Here is a 17,511-nt window from a genome sequence, read left to right as displayed (position 1 = left end):
GGAATGTTCCTGTGTGCTTTTGGACTTGGTCCTTAAACTCATTCCCTAAATGAGTTGCTTTGCTTGATGATTCTGGCTTTTGAGTGTGACACTAATGCTGCTGCCTTTCACTTTTAAGCCAAATGGAGCTGGTAGCACCAAATGCTGATTAAAAAGTTAAATTATTTCTCTGATTCAGTTACTGGTTGGTGATGGCAGCACATTGCACTGCTCTGAAACTGAATATGCATCATGAGGGGGGAAAAAACCTATTTGCAGGTAGTCACACCAAAAGTAATAGTACTGAATAATTAAATCTTTATGGAGATTATGTTTGTCACTGGGAGTGACTTGAGCTTGTAGAGAAAACAATGAAGTTATACCTACACTGAGATGTGAGGGCAGAAACAGGCAGGCAGAAATTCAAAATTGTCTTCCATATCACATTGTGCTCATAAGGCCAGACTCATTTTTTACTTCTCATTTTTGGGAGATGGAAATAGAGGATGAAAAATTTTAAATTCTACTTTTTTTTTTTTTTAATTTCACCCTTTACACCGCTGTTGATATTCAAAGATGTGTTTCTTCACAAAATATATTTATTTGAAGAACTTAAAGGTGTTTATGAATTTACTCAACGGGTATTAGTGAGATCTCAGTGAAAAAGGGAGCAGTATTTATTTCTAAGCATTAGACTGGCCACAGTGCACTACAGAGCAATGGGTAAGTGGTTTGCTTTTCTTTACTAATGAGGGATTTTATTTGGCCAGAGAAGATGGAAATTCCAATAAATATAGCCATAAAAAACTTGTAGGCAGAGATAGTGCAAAACTATCAAAAGAAAACTAACTGATGTAATGTTACTGCCCTTTTCTGGTTTCTGCACCAATTGAGAGAAGCTGAGAGGAGTAAGGGAAATTTAGTTAAAATAGCAGATAAATGCAAAACTAAGCACAAACATCTGATGGAGGGAAGTGTGTTTTGATGTAATGCTCCTTTTCCTGGTGTCTCAGCTACTTTGAATTCTTTATGTTGAACAATCTGTTTCCCTTGGAAAAAGCTCTGGCTCTTGCTGACAACAGTGCTCAGCATCTGCTCATTTCAGGAGAAAGCTGTTCGCTATTTTTGGGAATGTGCAGGTTTTTAATTGGAATTTGTGATCCTGCCCAAGAACAGAGCGAGTGTAGCTGGGGCTGTGATCGCTGCCTTGGCTGGAGCCTGCCTTGTCCACAGCTCCTTTGAGAAGGAACAGCTCTTGATCAGCCTATTTTTAGAATTAAGGGAGTTGAGTCAGAATGTTGAAATGACTTAATTGGGGTGTGACTTGGCAGGGGGAGATTTTGGATTTCACAAGAAACATGGTTCAGCCCGATGGACTGTTCCACAGCTGACATCATTCCCACTGTGAGCTTCCCAGCTCACATCTCTTGGTGCTTTGACCTAATGTGAAGGTGAAGGGAAATGTCTTGGGTATGAACATTATCAATTAAGCTTTCCTGTCTTCAGAAAGCTTGTGCTGATTAACAAAAGCTTTCAGGTTGCACTGCTTTGCACGTGCAGTGTGGTGGCAGTCAGGGATGTTTCTCATTTCCCTGTCAGAGCATGAGCAGGGCAGGGCTCCAGCAATTCCAAGAACAGCTTTTGTTCCCGGGTACAATGTGGGATTAATTTCCTTGTTTTATGTAGGATCATCATTTCAGGGCACCTTTGTAATCCTTTGGGAAATGCTACACACAGGAGTGCTGACTTGACTTGTGTCTCCTCATTTTGCTTCCTGTAGCATCCCTGATCTCCCTTTTGTTCACATTCTGAGGTGAGTTTCTGCCAGCATGAGCAAGACCTTGGAGGTGTGCCTTCTTCAACATGCAGGACTTCATGGAACTGGCATCAACACTGTCTTACTGAATATCCTTCAACTTGGAGAGCGTAGGAGGTTTTATGCCATCTGTCTGTTTATAAGTTATTCAAGAAATTATTTTTACCTGGGATGTTACCATGACAACAGACAGACAGTAAAGTCTTCACCAAATGCATTTCTAACGTCCAACTGCTGTTAGATCAGTAGGATCTGGTGTTTTGCTATGGTTTCAATAATGAAGACAGTGGGAAAGAGGAGTAAATACTTGTTTTATCAAATATACATTCTCCAGGTATTTTTAGATTATTAATGTAGTGCCTTGGGCAGTAATACATATTGCTAACAACCTCCTTAAATATCTTTCCCCCCTCACCATCTGGATGTGAGAATAGGAAGAAAGTAATTTTGATCAGTAAAGAATACATTGATTTATACAGATATTATTAGGGGGCTTTTTTCATTATTTATATCTACTTTGTTTCCTATGCCTTGCTCTGTGGGTCTGCAAATTGTAACTTGAGCAATTTGATTCTTGATAACATTTCAGGCTCTAGGATAGCTCAGCATTTCCCTGGAAGTTGTGTTCTCCAAACCTTCCTGAGTTAGAGACCACTGATGTAGTAGGAACTGTTCCTGCTACTGCTGCTCTCTTGTGACAACACATTGCAGCTGAAAGCACTTGGTGGCAGAGAAATGGAATGTTCAGGTTCTTGCAGCTGAAGGCACTTTGCTGAAATAGTATTTAGTCAGTTCTGATAAAACTTTGGGGAGCTGGGAGTCATTAGACTCAGAAGTAGCAAAGCAGATCATTGTCTACACCTGGAGGGAGAGTCACTTCTTAATTCAAGACTGCAGTGGGCTCAGATTTACTAAGGTTAGAGTTAAACTTACTGGTGGAGAATGGCTTCTTCTTTACCCCCTTTGTGGATAATCAGTCTATTCAGGAAATAATGAATTTTGGAAGGTCTGGGGATTTATGGAGATTGTTCAGCTTTCTTAGTCTGTTGGTGTGCATGAAAATCCTTTTCTAATACAGATCTGTTTCATACAAATTTGTAAAATATCGACAGTATACTTTCATGTGAGTGCAAATAGTCTGATTTGTTGGGGGAAGAACTCCTCAGAGGTCTGCAAAAAGCTCCTGCTTGTAGCATCAAAAACTGTCAGCAGAGGCTTTTGGCCACTTGTAAAAAAGCTGATTATCCAGAGCCCTTGAAAACACTTTGGTGAAAAGAGAAGGTGCTTTGATGTTTTGGCCTGTATTTCATAAATATATCGGTGACGTTTGTTACCTGGCATAAAAATCCACATTTATTAAATGCAACTATCTGTGAAGTTTCTAGACCTCTGTTCCAATCTTTGACTCAAGATAATCCTCTCTGAAAGGTGCTCTGAGATCCTTCCCAGCTCTGCTGCTCAGGATTTGGGCAGGACAAAGGCTGGAAGGTGGGTGCAGGATAAGACTGTAACAAAACTGTGCCATCAAGGAGGATTTTTGAACCATTTGTTTAAAGAGTGCAGGTTTAATCCTTAAAGAAAATATTTTGTACTTTCCCACAGGTGCTGTAAGGTAGAGCAGAGAGCAGGGGTTGGAGCCAGAAAGGCTGAGCATGAGGTGTCAGGAGGGAGCAGTTCTGGTTAGGACCCCATTTCTGGGACAGTATTCGATTCTGAGGTATCAAAGAAGGTTTTATTTCTTAAGCCACCGGCAAATTGTTGAGATTTTTCTCATATTTTATCCTTTTCAGTCCTCATGCTGTGTCACTTTGAGATCTCCCTTTGAATCAAAATACTCAATTGTGGTGTACTGAAATTGAGCTGTTGGCAGCAGTTGGATGGTCAGACACTCAATCACACCAAATTCAGTGTTGTTATGCCCTGGTTTTCATATGTAGTACCTGCTTTCCTGAGCTAGCCTATTTCACAGTGTTCAGGGATCCATGCTTTTTTTACTAATGCTAGATCAATTACCAGAAATTTGGAACAAAAGAACCAATTATGGAGGTGTAGCTGCATGTTGTATCGCTGGTGTGCAGCATTTCAAAAATGAAAGCAAGAGACATTGCTTTGTGTTCTCCAGTTTTATATATTTGACCTCTGTAAAAGAGAAATTGCAACTAAAACATTGTAACTGCAGTAATTCCTTGTTTGCTCTGACAAGGAACAAGAATTCCTAGTTTTTAACCTGTTAGTCTCTTAAAAAACAATCTTTCAGTGTGCCCTGGCTGAATGCTTGATTTGCAGAACTCGACAGCAGCATCGAGGTTAGAAGCATGGTGGGGTTTTTTGGTCTAAAATCTTTGTCTTTCCAAAAATGCCACTTCAGAACAAGGGAGTCGTGGTCAGTGAGCTGGGAGAAGAAATAAAGAGCAATTTTTATCAACTGGGAGTAAAGACAACTCTGAAAGATTTCCTGATGCTGAGGAAAGAGCAGCACTAATGAGCCCTCGTGGGAAATGTAATCTCCCCGTTGTGAGTAAAATAGTAGGTGGGGAAGAGGAGTAATTTTATGAGCCAGGTATAATTTCAGATTTTTCCTGAACTTACTGACCTTGCTGAGGATGGGAAAACACTGCAAGTTGCTAATTCAGTTATTTCAAAGAACATGATAGTAGAAGATGAAAAGGAGGGTATTAATAAAAGACCAGCAGATAGAGTGATCTTTAGACAGATTTTTAAAAAGTATTTATCCATTAGAGTTTATTTTAAATAATAAACACAAGCAAGGATGTGAACCTGCAGATCACAAATTGTACAGAAGTTGCTCTTGTTGAATTCCAAAAGCCTCCTGGTGAAATCAGAGTGGGTTGTGAGGCACAACCATCTTCAGAAACATTAAAAATTGTCACCTGCTCTGGGGACTGTGAGCTGTGTTGGGACTCCAGAGAACCGACAGCCCCTTTCCCTCTCACCCCCTCCCGATGGGCTGATGCTCCACAAGGTCAGTGGCCCACTGAGGTGATGAAGGGGGTGAGTAAAAATATACCAAGCGTTTGTGAAGCTTTTTTTTTTTTTCAATCAATGAACAGATGCAGGTTTTTGCTCAGAAATACTCAGAGCATGGAGGTCATTAGCAGTGAGAAGCCTGTGCTACACGTGGAGCATGAGAGAGCTCTGCTCGCTTCTGCAGGGAGGCACAGAGGGGACCAGGGAAGAGAAAACCTGAGCAGAGGGAAGGGGGAAGGTGGCAAATGTGAAAACAACCCTTCTGCAGGCAATTTTTGTTGCTTTTTAAAGTGTGAGGGTGTGGTTATGTTAAAGACAAATGGAAAGGCAGGAGGAGGGGAGGGAAAACAAGTGGTGCACAGCGTGTGCTGTCATCAGCCTCCCCAGCACACCTGCAGTGAGGAGCCCACATGGGCTTTCCTGGGAGGCTTGTGGCTGCTGCAGCATCCCTCAGTTGTGGCTCATGGAGCACTAAAGGTGGTGTTTGAATTATGCCCAGGATCCCAGCTGTGCCATTAGTCAGTCTGGTGAGGTTTGTCCAGAGGCACAAAGCATCTCGAGCCTGGTGACTGCAGCAAGCGTTCAGTCTGTTGGAAAGATTAGTTACAGGAGCCATCAGAGCACAGAGAAAAGGAAGTTTATAGGCAGTACCACTCTGACACCTCTGCCCACAGGAAATGTACAAACACAGGCTCAGAGTCCTGGACAGTTAAAATGGATTTTCTTTGTGATCTAATGTCATCCTTTCCAATGCAGTTACTTGTGCAGCTTTCTCAGACTTCATTCTCCAAGGCACTTTTCATCCTCAGTAGAATAAGAACATTCTGCATGTAAGCCATTAGTTTCTCAAATAAATCACACTCTGGAATAAACACTGTGATTTTTCTGCTAAATGATAGCTTTATGTATATCAGTGTGTATATTGCATTTATGTACACACATACATGCATTTGCTTCCAAGAGGAGACGTGCACGGACAAATAGTGATGGCTTTTTCTTCACACAAATGGGAAGGTGGTAACTATCACTGTGTCTGAGCTGAAGGGAATTGGCACAGCCCCAGATGCTGCTGATTTCCACTAGCTGGCAATCTCATTGTGCTTTTTATAAGAATGCATTAAAGGTATTAATGATGCTAACAAAGAGGAAAGTGGGATGATTAACAATGAAATGAAATAGCAGAGGAGGGAGGAGGTCTGGAAGGCTCAGCATACATCAGAGACTGTTCTCAGAGATGCAAACCAGGGAAAGCACCCCCTTTTTCACAGCTTTTGTCAGACAGTTGGTCTGGTGTGATGCCTGCCCAGCTGCCCATGCTGTAAAAGCACATCCCACGCTGGGTGGTTCCAGCCCAACAAAGGGATTCTGCAAGGGTGGGTTCTCCTTCCTGAAAGAACTTGCCAATAAATAAAAAAGCAATGGGTTTGGGGAGCTCTACAATTCTTTTACAGTGTAAAAGTGCTGGTAAGACAAGGATTTGATTCCGTGTTACCTTTTCTCTAGTGGCAACACTGGCTTACAGCACAGGCTCTCTGTCACAGAGGGCTGCTCCCCTCCCTATTACCATCCTGCCCATATTTTGATTTTTAATTGAACTCTAACTATAAAACCCAAAATACCTTATTTCAGTGATTGTATCTACACCCCAGGCTGCACAGTTAGCACAGGTAGTGGAGGGTAAAGGATCAGAATTAGCAAAGCTGGAGGAAATGTAATAGCAAACTTCATGCCAAGAAGCCAACTGCAGAGATCCTGATCATCTCCATGGTGCTAATTAGGTGCTGCTGCTGTAGTTAACAGCGTTGCCATTTCAGAGGCCTCAGCAGAGCTCAGTTAGATGAGCCTAGGAGAGCTGGGCAGGGCGCTGGCTCTTTCCATAGGCCCAGCTGAATATTTAGGATGCCTTTGAATTAGTTTAAATGTATAGGTGTCTGTGGATCACTGGGCTCCTGTGATGTAGTTGGTAAATTGTTCCCAGAGTTCTGTTGAGTGGAGAAGTGGAAATAAACTGGTGTGTGGTCAATTGTATGAGCGTGCTGACCCCTCAGTGCTTTGCATCCTCCTCTGGCAAACACATTCCTTAACCTGTGGGTGCTCTGCTGCTCTCAGGTCAGGCTGGGTTTCTGTTCCCTGTGGGCTGAGTGCTTCGGGAGCCAAGAATATTTTACTCTTTGGTTTGTTTTTTCCTGAGCTTATTCCATGCTTAGCTCTGACTTCCAGATGTGACTCCCACAAGGTGAGAACCCCTCAGACTGGGGTCTTTGCAGGGATGTAGCTCGAGATGAGAGTCAACCTGGCTTGTGAGAATTACAACCAAGCAGTGAATTCAAGGACTGGAGCTAAAAACTCAGCTCCAGTCAATGCTGGAGTATTCTCTTAAGTCCCTGCTCCCAGGTTGCTGAGTCCTGGGAGTTAAGATGCTTCTTAGGTGCCACTTGCTTGGAATTTGTGTTTTCATGTGTGTCAGATTTTTGCATTGCAAAGCTCTTACCAAAGCTAAAGGGTACAAAATGAGGCTTTTCTGCTCCTCACCTGCCATTCCCATTTCTCTGCAGATTTGCAGAATGCAGGGAAGGATATGGGGAATGTAACTCCCAGTTGGCACCATCTGGCATAGCTCATGCTTGGCCTTCCAAGTATAGGATGTGATCACAGCCATGCAACTGTTCCATCCCCACGTTGATGGGGCCTATGGGTGCTGCTGGCACAGTTTGTTCTGAAAGTAGTTCCTGATTTAAAAAAAAAAAAAATAAATCCAAAAATATAAGCAAACAAAAAAACCCAACCAAACAAAAAACAAACCCAAATCCAAAAAAACCAAAGACTGATAGAGCAGGAAAAAATATGGAAAAAAATATTAAAAAGCGAAATTCCAGCAGCTCTGTTAATTTAAAAAAAAAAAAAAGTGAATTTTTTATTTGGGGTATGGGAGGTCATGGAGTATGATGTTCAGGACTGAAATGCAGCCCCTTGCCCTAGGAAGCTCTGTGCTCCCTCACTGCCTTTTGTTCTGCTCCAGACAAGCTGGCTGCACTGCTGCATCCCTGGAATCATTCCCTTCTGACACAGAAGGCTTCCATTAATACCTTCCTGCTTGCATCTTTGTTTCTGGGCAATTTCCAGAGCATTAAGCCACAGCACATCCACTTATTCTGGGACTCCACATCTCAGTCATTAGCTTCTTTTGCAAAGCCCTGTCCACTGCATGCTGCAAACCTAATTGTGCTGTGCTGTTCCCTCCCCTTTGGCTGCTGCAGCAGTTCCAGCCTCAAAGAATTCCTCCAGATTAACCACAACTGTTCCTTGCTGAAATCACCTTGGTCCCTATTACTCAAGCTGTGCTTTTGCATTTGATCTTTTAAATGCTTTGTAATGCTTACCCCACCTTTACGTGAAGCTAATTGGGATGTAACTTCCTACAGCACTTCCAGATCTTTTCCTGTAACGATGCCAAAAGCTTTTCTGTCTCTAGGGCCTGCACCTGAGTGAATGACAGCTTTCCAGTGGTAAGGCTTTGCATCAGTATTTGACAGTCTGGCTTTGCTGGCTGCCACTTGCACTGGGAAAAGGGGGAGCCTTGGGTGGGAAGGGTTTGTTCCAGGAGAGTTTAGAGCAGAAAATGCCAGGCAGCCCAGGAAAAGAGCCCCCATGTTGTCCTGCTTTCACTGGCCAGTTTGCAGTGCTGCTTTGCTCCCTCCCAGTTCCACCTCCCTGCTTTAATTTATTTGCAGACACTCGGGTATCAGCTCCTTGTGCCTTTTGCTCCAAGCCTACAATTTGGCTGCCTCTGGATCTGCATCCTTGTGCCTTGGCATGGGCACTGCACAGCCTCTCCTGCTGCAGGACCCTGTGGGATGTCTTTTATGAGGGTGCCACCCTACAAGTAACCCCTCTAAAATGGAAATTTCTCATTTCCAAGCATGGGATAAAAGTCCTCTCTCTATGAGCTGATGTACAAGTTCCTGACAAATTCTCTCATGTGCATATACCGCCTCCTCCTCTCCCTTGCTTCTGCCTTTTTTTTCCCCCCATCTGAATGCAAGAGATTTGACACATCATATTAGGTGATTTCTGTAAGTCTCATTTCAATACCACTCCTCGTTTGGAGATGCTGTTGAGGGTAAGGTGGGCTAGGAGGCAGCTTCTTGTGTTGTGCAATAGCTCAAATCAAGCTCAGCAGCTGCAAGCAAGCCTTTGATCACTGCTTTGCACAAAACACGAACCTCTCTGAATCAGCTGGCATTTCCATATGGGAAGGGACAGAGGATTTTATGGAATGAGGTGGGGGAAGGCTGGATGTTACCACTGTGCAGTGAAGTGCTGAGGAGCATCCATTCTCCCTGGAGGCTGTTAACTTGTGAGGGGTAAGGCTGGGGAAGAGGAGGCTTGTGTTGCCTCTGGGGATGGAGAAGGAGCATGTTCATGTAGATCTCAGCTGAGAGGCCTGTGGAAATGAGGGAAAGGAGGGAGAGCTGTGGGTTTTAGGTGAAGACTGTAACCTTCTCCCATCCTTATGCCTTCAGAGGGTCTGGTTTATCACAGTGCTCATTTGCAGAGCAGCAGGAAAGGCTCTGCTCCTTGCATGCTCCCAGCCTTGTCGTTTGAGACACGAGCCCTTGGCCAGCATCCCGTGCAAGTGGCAACCCTGGCATCCAGAACTGCTGCGTGTGAGAGAAAGCACCGGGGCAGGAGCAGCTCGGCCGTGCCTGGAAGATCCCGAGAGGGGCCAGGGGATGCAGGGAAGGAGCAGAACACTCATTTTCTGACAGAGCAATCCAAGGCGTGCTTTGCATCCTGCGCCGGCCGCCGCTCCCCGCAGCCTGTGCTGGGATGGAGAGCGAGTGCCACCGTGTGCCCAGCAGCAGCCACGGCTCCCAGCCCCAGCAGGGCTCCCTGTCCCTTCCCCAGCCTGCGGGGGGTCCAGCAGCCCCGGCAGGCACGGGGGTACCGGGCTGGGCTCCCAGCCAGAGCGGCTCCCGGGATGAGCCGAGCGCCAAAGCCACGCGGGACCGGTGGGTTGAAATGCTGAGGGTGAAAGAACGCAGAAGAAGATCCCTTTAATAGAGTAGAAGATGCCTTTGTGCTGTCTCCGTAAATGCCAGAGCAGACGGTCGGCTCCGGCCTCGCAGGAAGCGGGGCTGGACGGGCAGGAGGAGGCAGAGCTGCCTCCTCCATTCACAATGAAATTTAACTCAAGCCACAGCCTTGAAACCAAATTCGTGGCTCCGGGCGTGTGTGGGTGCAGGATACTGAATCATTCATCGGCGGTTCGGTGTCACAAACGCCGCTCGGGAGGGCCGGGCACGGTGTCCCTGCTGTCCCCGAGGAGAGGCGACAGCGGTGCCATCCTGCGGGCACCTGGCCCTTGGCAGGGGGCACGCTGCCTCTGTGCGCCTTTTGTCTTCTCTGCTCTGCAGGAACTGCTCTGCCTGCTGCTCCCTTTGTGCTAAAGGTGATGAAAGTTTAAAGAGGTGCTGCCTGCTCAGGCAGGGCGGCAGCTGACGGTGCGGATACTTAGGAGGTTGTGAAAGCGATCCCTGCGCTCTCCCCGACCGAGAGAAGCTCCACAAATAACACAGGAACGCTGCTGTAAAATACAGGCAGGCTCTGCAGGGAGGGGAGGATGCTGTGCTGAGGGTCCCTCACTTTCTGCTGCCAAAACTCGGGCAGCCCAAGCTGGGAAAGTTGTGCTGCCGGTGAGGTGAATTGTCCTGACAGCCTAAAGAAATCCTAAAGAAATCACCTGTCCCTTCCCATGAGGGTAGGGCATGGTTCAAGGTCCTTGAGTGAGAGCTTTGAATCCTTCCCTGTCTGACTTTGTAAGTCCTCTGGACAGAGAGACAGCTGCATTATATATATATATATATATATATATATATATATATATATATATAATAAATATGTATTTTCAGATGCACTTGTATAATTTATATATAATCCTGCACACATCAGATTATCGATGTTTTCCTCTGTTTCTGCAAATGTACCCAGGAAGGTGTGCAGTCAAATGGAAGGGAGCTATTAGGAGGTGACAGAAAATGGCAATCCCTGTGGGATGTCACCTGAGGGTATTATACCTTGGTAATGCTCTCAATTGGTTTTGAGCTGGCTTGGGACAAACCATGTGAGGAAGTAATCCCAAATAGGATTATTTCTGTAGGACTGATGAAGATACATCCCATTTCTATCTTTTTAGAAAAAAAAGATGTTTGAATTTGACCACTTCTGTTGTGATGTCTCAACTTTGTTTTTGTGTGAGGACAACAAGGCACTGCACTCTTTTGTTGTCACTTGAGCAGTGGCACCTTTATGGCCTCTGTGGAGACACAGATGAACCCTCTGGGTTTAGGAAAAGACATGAAAATGTTTGTGGGCTCTGCTGTATTTTCAGGAGAAATAGATGTGTGGGGGCACCTTCTGCTTGTGGCACTTTAAGGCTGGAGGGATCAGTGTCACCTTGGGACTCCTGTTAGGTGCTTCCTCAGTATCTTCCCTGGGCAGGAATTTCTCCTCCTCAGGCTGTTCCAGTGCTTCTCTATCCTTTCCACCAGAAGGTTCTTTTCCTACTACCTGAATCATTCTTGCTGCAGGTTGGGCCTGTTCCTACACAGCCGTGGAAATTTTCTGTTTCCCCCTCCTTGCAGCAGCCTTTTATGCACTTCACTCTTGCCCTCTTTCTTTCTTAGGTTTACCCTCATGCCATCAAAAGTCAGACCTCTGCCCAGGTGGGTTTCTCCTTATCCTATTTGCAAGTGGTGCCTGTATTTCTTAATGTAGCTCAAATCCAAGGCCCCCCCGGCACACACAGTGGGCTGAGGAGGCAGCTCCATCTGCCCTGTGGTGATTTGGGAGAAAAGACACTTATTTTTTAACCTATCCTTAGTGTCTGATGTCAGGACTTGTACAGGATGAGCCTGTCATGTGCAAAGCCATTCCCTGAGCAGTTGTGATGTGGATGTGGAGAGTTGTGCTTTGTGTACATCTACAAGGAAGAGGTGCTTAGAGGGTGGAAGGTAATGCTTCCTTCTCACCCCAACTTGGCTCCAGCCGTGTTTTTCCCTGTGGGGAGGAAACTGTGTCACTCTTGAGTGTGGGGACTGTACAGGGGAAATAAGATGACGATTTCTCCTCTGTGGTGACTCAGTCATAGAATGGCCTGATCCAGACCCATTGTTGCAGGTCCAAGGCTTTAACACCAGCGAACTGGACTAAAGCTGTTACTGGCACAGGAGTGTGTCTGATCTTGGACAAGTCCTCCTTCTGAATGTCAAGGAGGTGGTGCCTGTGGCTGGAGGTGACGGTGGCAGTGCTGTCCTTGCTGTGTGACTAACGGTGTTGCTCTGGGGGCTTTTTTTCAGCTGAGCAGCCTGTGGGATGTGTGACTTCCTGGAGGAGGTGCCTCCAGCTGAACCACAGCAGAGCTGAGCCAGGAATCACTGCAGGATCATCAGCAGCCACGGCTGAGGAGCTGGCACTAAAGTGGCACCGTATCCTCGAGGGACCTGTGAATCCACACTGAGCAGCAAAGGCGATGGAGAAGGCCGGGCAGAGCAGTTTGTGGGCACACAGAACAATAAATGTGCAATAACTCTGTGCAGCAACTCTCTGCTCCCAGGTGACTGAGCCTTGACTTACCTAGAGAGGGGTCAGTGTAGGAGCATTGAAGGTGCAACACGAAACCACAGCCAGCTGCACTGCCAGCATTCCCTCTGCTCCGACGTGGCTCCTGCTGCCTCTCTGGGTGTCACATCGGTGACACAGCCAGGGCTCCTTGCAGCGTGCTGGCCCCAGAGCTTGGTGGGGTTTGTGTGCTCCCCCAGGCCGTGCTGCAGCCTCTGCACAGAGCAGGGATGGGGATGGCTACAGGCACTCTGGAGCAATAGGTGTGGGCAGCATAGGAGCGGGTGTTGTGTGAAAGAAGAGGTTACAGCTAAGTGATCACATTTAATAATTCCCCTCTTGTCTAAGAAAGGAGCACACAGGAAGCCTGAGGGAGAACATTTGGGAATTGAGGCAGTTCTGTTTGCTGAGGAATCTGTGCAACTCCCTCCCTGGCAAACCTGGAGAGAGATCTGGTCCAGGATAAGCATCTGATTTGCACCATCTTGACACAATGATCTTGATTCTCAATCCCAATCTGGGGGCCAGGCCCAGTCTGATCCACTGGGCTCCACACAGCCCTCACCAGTTACCTGCATTCCTTCAGAGCTGTCCTTGGCCTCTTGGTGGCCCTGGAGGAAGCCAGCAGCTTTCCTGCTGCACTGCAGATTACCTTGGAGTGGCTCGCTCCCTTCTCTCAATGTCAACTTCAGGTTTATCAGAATTTGTCTCCCTGCACTTGGGTTCTTATTCCTCCCTACCAGCTTTGCAAAGCGCCAAGAACTTGTTCAAGAGCAGAGCTGCCCTGTGGCTGCAGCTCTGCCCCCCAGGGTCGCATGGGAGAGCTCAGGGGTGTTTCCCTCCCACAGCAGTGAATCCAGTCACCGCACAGCCTGGCTTAGGGTGGGGGCAAATGAGGTCAAAATGTGTCCTGTGACATTGCAGTACATGATGGATGTGAGAGCAAGCAGGTCTCCAATACCTGTGCTGATCTGTTGGGAAAGAGAGGAGGGTAAAATCCAGCCTCTTTTAAGGATCTCTGTGCCCCTAGACCTCTCCTGATGAAGCTGGGCCATCCTGCACCTCACAGCCCCTTGCCCCATGAGCTGCTGCAGTTACAGGGTACCTGGCCTCGCTGGAGCAATGCTCAGGATCAGGTCCAGGAGAGGGATGGGTGGCTGCACTGCTCGATGGAGACCTATGGGCATCAGGTGCTTCCTCATTGCTGTCTCCTGACAGGTTTGGAGACATGACCCATCCACAACTGCTCCGTTGTGCAATGCCTCTGCAGCAGAACAGCCTCAACACCACTCTCCTGTCCTCCACAGCCCGTGTCCTCTGCTTCTTCCCTTGCCCTGCTTCCCCCAGGAGACCTACCTGAAAGTCCCTGCTTTTCACAGGCCAACTTGAAGTCAAGTAATCCCACAGAAGGAAGGTTTTCCTTCCCTCCCTCCTAAGCAAGGCGAGTGCTCTGCCACTGGCATTTCCACTGCAGACAAGGTCGTGTGTCCCACACAAGCACTGCAGGGATGGAGGATGGAGCCATGGCCTGGGTTCCTTGGACAGACGCAATGCTGACAAAAGTGGAGCAGAGATGAAGCAGGGAGGGGGCACAAAGAGTTGGGTGTATGCCGTCAATCCAGCTCTATGGCTTTTTGCTGCCAAATAATCAAATCCTCCCTTTCCTAAGCACAGTCCTCAGGAAGCTCAAACTTAGGGATCTCTATGTCTTTAGGAAGTTGAATACACGAGTCTTACAACAGAGATTTATTGAGGTCTAAAGCCTAACCTGAGAACCGGTGTGGGCTACTGCAGTCTCGCTGGAGACTGCGAAAGGGGATGTGTGCCACCCTGCAGGCTGCGGTGACAGGGCCGGAGGTGGCACTGGGGAGGCTGCAGTACTGCAGCCCCTCACCTTGCCAGCCCTGCTTTTGGAAAAAAAAAAAGGCTCATCGTTTAGTTCTGTGAATAGTTGAGTTGCAGAGGGGCTCAGAGGGGCAGGACAGGACCCTGGACTTGTCTTGCGGCTCCGCAGAGCGGCGGGAGCCACATGGCCGAGCCCCCACGCGAGGGAGGAGCATTGCAGGGGCAACGGCAAAAATAAAACCAAAAAAGAGCTACTGAAAAAAATGAAGCAAAAAGCGCCCTCCTTCCTAAAATCCCCCAGAGGGATGCTTTTTCAGGGAGCTTCTGAACGGCATTGTGGAGGCTGAGAAGAAGGGGGGTGTCCCTTTGCAGGGGAGGGGGGTCCCTCGCTCTGCAACGAGGGGCCGCTGGTCACCCCCCGCCCACGCCCCGCTCCTCGGAGCGCTCCCTGCCCGCGGCCCCCCCGGCTCTGCCCGCATTGTCCTGCCGCTCCTCCTGCCCTTTGTACGCCGGGAGCCCCCGCAAGCCCCGGCGGGGCCGGAGCGGGGCCTCCCCCCGCCTCCCCCCGTGCCCCCGTTAATGCGAGGAGACAGCTGCCCCGCCGGGCGCTGGCGCATTGTTACTCCTATTTGTCAAAAGGCCGAGGATGCTCCATAGATCGCTCCGTGGCTGTTGTTAAGTGTAATTAGAGGGTTTATGTCCCCAATTTCCATGAAAATGAAGCTGTGAGGCTCCTCTCTTGGCATTCACCGCGTGCCTTAATTGTATGGACATTAAATCAAGGTCCGCTGTGAACACGCAGAGAGGGGCTCGGGCTGTCCCCGCTCGGAGCAGGGCAGGCGGCGAGCGGGGCTTGCGGGAGAGAGCGGGGGGGGGGAGAGAAAGAGAGAGAGAGGCTGTCAGTGCAGGGTCCACCCCGCCGGGACCGCCGGCCGCCCTCCCCGCCGCCCGGGGCCCCCCTCCGCCGGGGCGGCCGCGGGGCTGCGGCGGGGCCGGGGGCGGCGGGGAGCGGAGGAGGGCGGCGAGGAGGGGCTGCCTTGCGGCCGGGAGCCGCTGCCGTCCCTTTTCCCCCCGCTCCTCGCCCTGCCGGAGTCGGCAGCGTCCCCCGGACCCGCCTCGCAGCCGCACCGCTGCAGCGCACCCGGGCAGGTGCGGAGCGCCGGGCGCGGAGCAGCCCCGGGGGCAGAGGGGCGGACAGACGGACACATCCCGAGCTCCGGCCCGACCAGCGAGAAAAATGTGGCTGGTGGTGGTGATGATGATGATAATAATAATAATAATAGTAATAACAACAGAGCCGATAGCGCCGAGGACATCTCGCATCAAGCCTCCGCCTGCCGGAGCCGTGCGGGGCTTCCCGGCACGTAGGCAGGAGCGGCGGCAAAGCGCCCGGAGATGCTGCACAGCCCCCCCGGTCCCGGGGCTGCGGGAGCGGCTCTCCCCTCCACGCCGGGCCGCCGCCGTCCGAGCCCCGGGCAGCCGGCGGGGGATGCGGGGGATGCGGAGGATGCGGGGGATGCGGGAGACCCCCGCTCCCTCCCCAGCGCGAAATGAAAATCCCGCTCGTGTGTTTGTCTTTGCTGGCCAGGCAAAGGAGCCGATTTCTCTCCTCTTGAAGGGAAACCGGCGGAGGTTAAATATGCGTTTCCCATCTCTCCGCTCCGCCGCGGTTGGCACAATAATCGCTTCATTTTAAAAAAATTAATAGCAATGCAAAAAAGAAATAAAAAAAAATAAAAATTGAGAGGGATTGAAAAGGGGGTAAAGCAATTACACCGGTTTCGTTGATCGCCGTCAGACTTAGAGTCGCCTTATGAATTTAGGACGATTTCTCTCTCTAGATATCGCATCCGAAAAATTCTCACCCCCTCCCCTTCCTCCCCTCTTTTTTGTCCAAAAGCAAAAAAACCCAAAAATTAAAAAGAAAAAAAAAAAAAAAAAGATTAAAGAAAAAAAAAAAAATCACAAGCCCATTAAGGTCGCTTGCACAAGGGGAGGAAAAAAATCCTGCTGCTGTTCCAAGTCAGCGATAGAGCCGGTCGCTCCCCGCCACTGTCGCCCGCACCCCGCGCTCAGAGCCGGAGCCCCGCTCGTAGCGGATTTACCCACTCGTGGACGCGGCGCCCGGCGGCTCCGGCGGCACAAACTCCGCTCCTCGCTCAGATCCAGTGCAAACGCCCTCCCGTGGCTCAGGACGCTTGTTTTTGTGTAGGCAAGCTGGAGATGAATAAGAAAGGCGCCTAGTCTCTCATTATCTTTGAATTTCAGACTTTTCTTTTCTCTCTTTTTTTTTTCTCCCCCTTTTCTCTCTCTCTCTCTCTCTCTCTTTTTTTTCCTCTTTTCTCCTCCTGCCCTGGAACAATGCTGAAGGACCTCATCAGAGTGAAAACCAGGCTCCCGCTAGGCTTTAAAAGCAAGATGAACTTGGTGCACCACCCATCTTTCTCTTCTCTTCTCCGAAGCTCTTTAAAGGGGTTATGAGGCGTCTCTCTCAATTTATCCCTTTTCTCTTGATCTTCCTAGCAGAGGGGTTTGGGGTCTAGTCCTGGCTGTTTCAGCTGATCTCATCCAGTCTAAGGGATTAGAGCTTCTTCTCCGCATCCCGGCTCTCAGCACATCTGCTGATTGGGTTCAGCACAAGAGGATTACATTGGGACCCAATGACGTCACCGCTAGGACATAAGTTCTCCTCCATTAACCAAATCCTCATCAGCAAGATGTCCTTGAAACTGGAGGAGTAACATTCAGGACTCCATCGCCAGCCCGTCCCCACCTTCCTCCCGGGCGGGCTGCTGGGGCTTTCGGAAAAAATATTGTTTAAGCTTTGAGCACTTGCAGCTGCATCAATAATGCACCGCTCCGGGCTGGAGGATCGAGGCGGCACAGGAGAACGTGTACCCTATAAATAGGGTTCTGCACCTAAACTGTTAATCAGAGGAGCTTTATATATTCTGTTGCTTTTTCTTTTTTTTTTTTCTTTTTTTTTTTTTTTTTTTTTTTTTGTTAGGAAGGGAGGGGGTGGAGGGGCAGAGGGGGAGGGGAAAGCTGAATCCTACAGTTATATTTCCAAGCTCAAAAAGACATCAGCGATAATTTTCTTTAGAGCTGACATGGATGTAATTTTAAAACGTGTTTTCTTTCTTTCTTTTTTTTTTTTTTTTTAAAGTAATGTGTAGGATTTCACCCCCGTTCTCTCCGAGAAGAGACAATGTGTCCTGAGTTATATAAAGTAAGAGGCTCCCTTTAAATATACGATACGAATT

General features: G+C 48.4%; 2 long non-coding RNA genes across 2 annotated transcripts; one reads left to right on the top strand and one right to left on the bottom strand.

The window, feature by feature from the left end:
* Window positions 1-4,509: 4,509 nt before the first annotated feature.
* Window positions 4,510-17,200, bottom strand: LOC148221799 (uncharacterized). Its single transcript, XR_015807323.1, has 2 exons — window positions 16,358-17,200; window positions 4,510-7,512 (listed from the first exon to the last, which is right to left on the bottom strand). It is a non-coding gene; the product is annotated as an uncharacterized LOC148221799 (long non-coding RNA).
* LOC148221800 (uncharacterized) lies at window positions 8,529-12,384 on the top strand. Its single transcript, XR_015807322.1, has 2 exons — window positions 8,529-9,147; window positions 12,142-12,384. It is a non-coding gene; the product is annotated as an uncharacterized LOC148221800 (long non-coding RNA).
* Window positions 17,201-17,511: the final 311 nt, after the last annotated feature.

The sequence above is a fragment of the Sturnus vulgaris genome, chromosome 17, assembly GCF_052056855.1.
Source record: "Sturnus vulgaris isolate bStuVul1 chromosome 17, bStuVul1.hap1, whole genome shotgun sequence".
Lineage (NCBI taxonomy): Eukaryota > Metazoa > Chordata > Aves > Passeriformes > Sturnidae > Sturnus > Sturnus vulgaris.
Note: the sequence above shows the minus strand (reverse complement) of the source record. Positions and strands in the feature narration are given on the sequence as shown.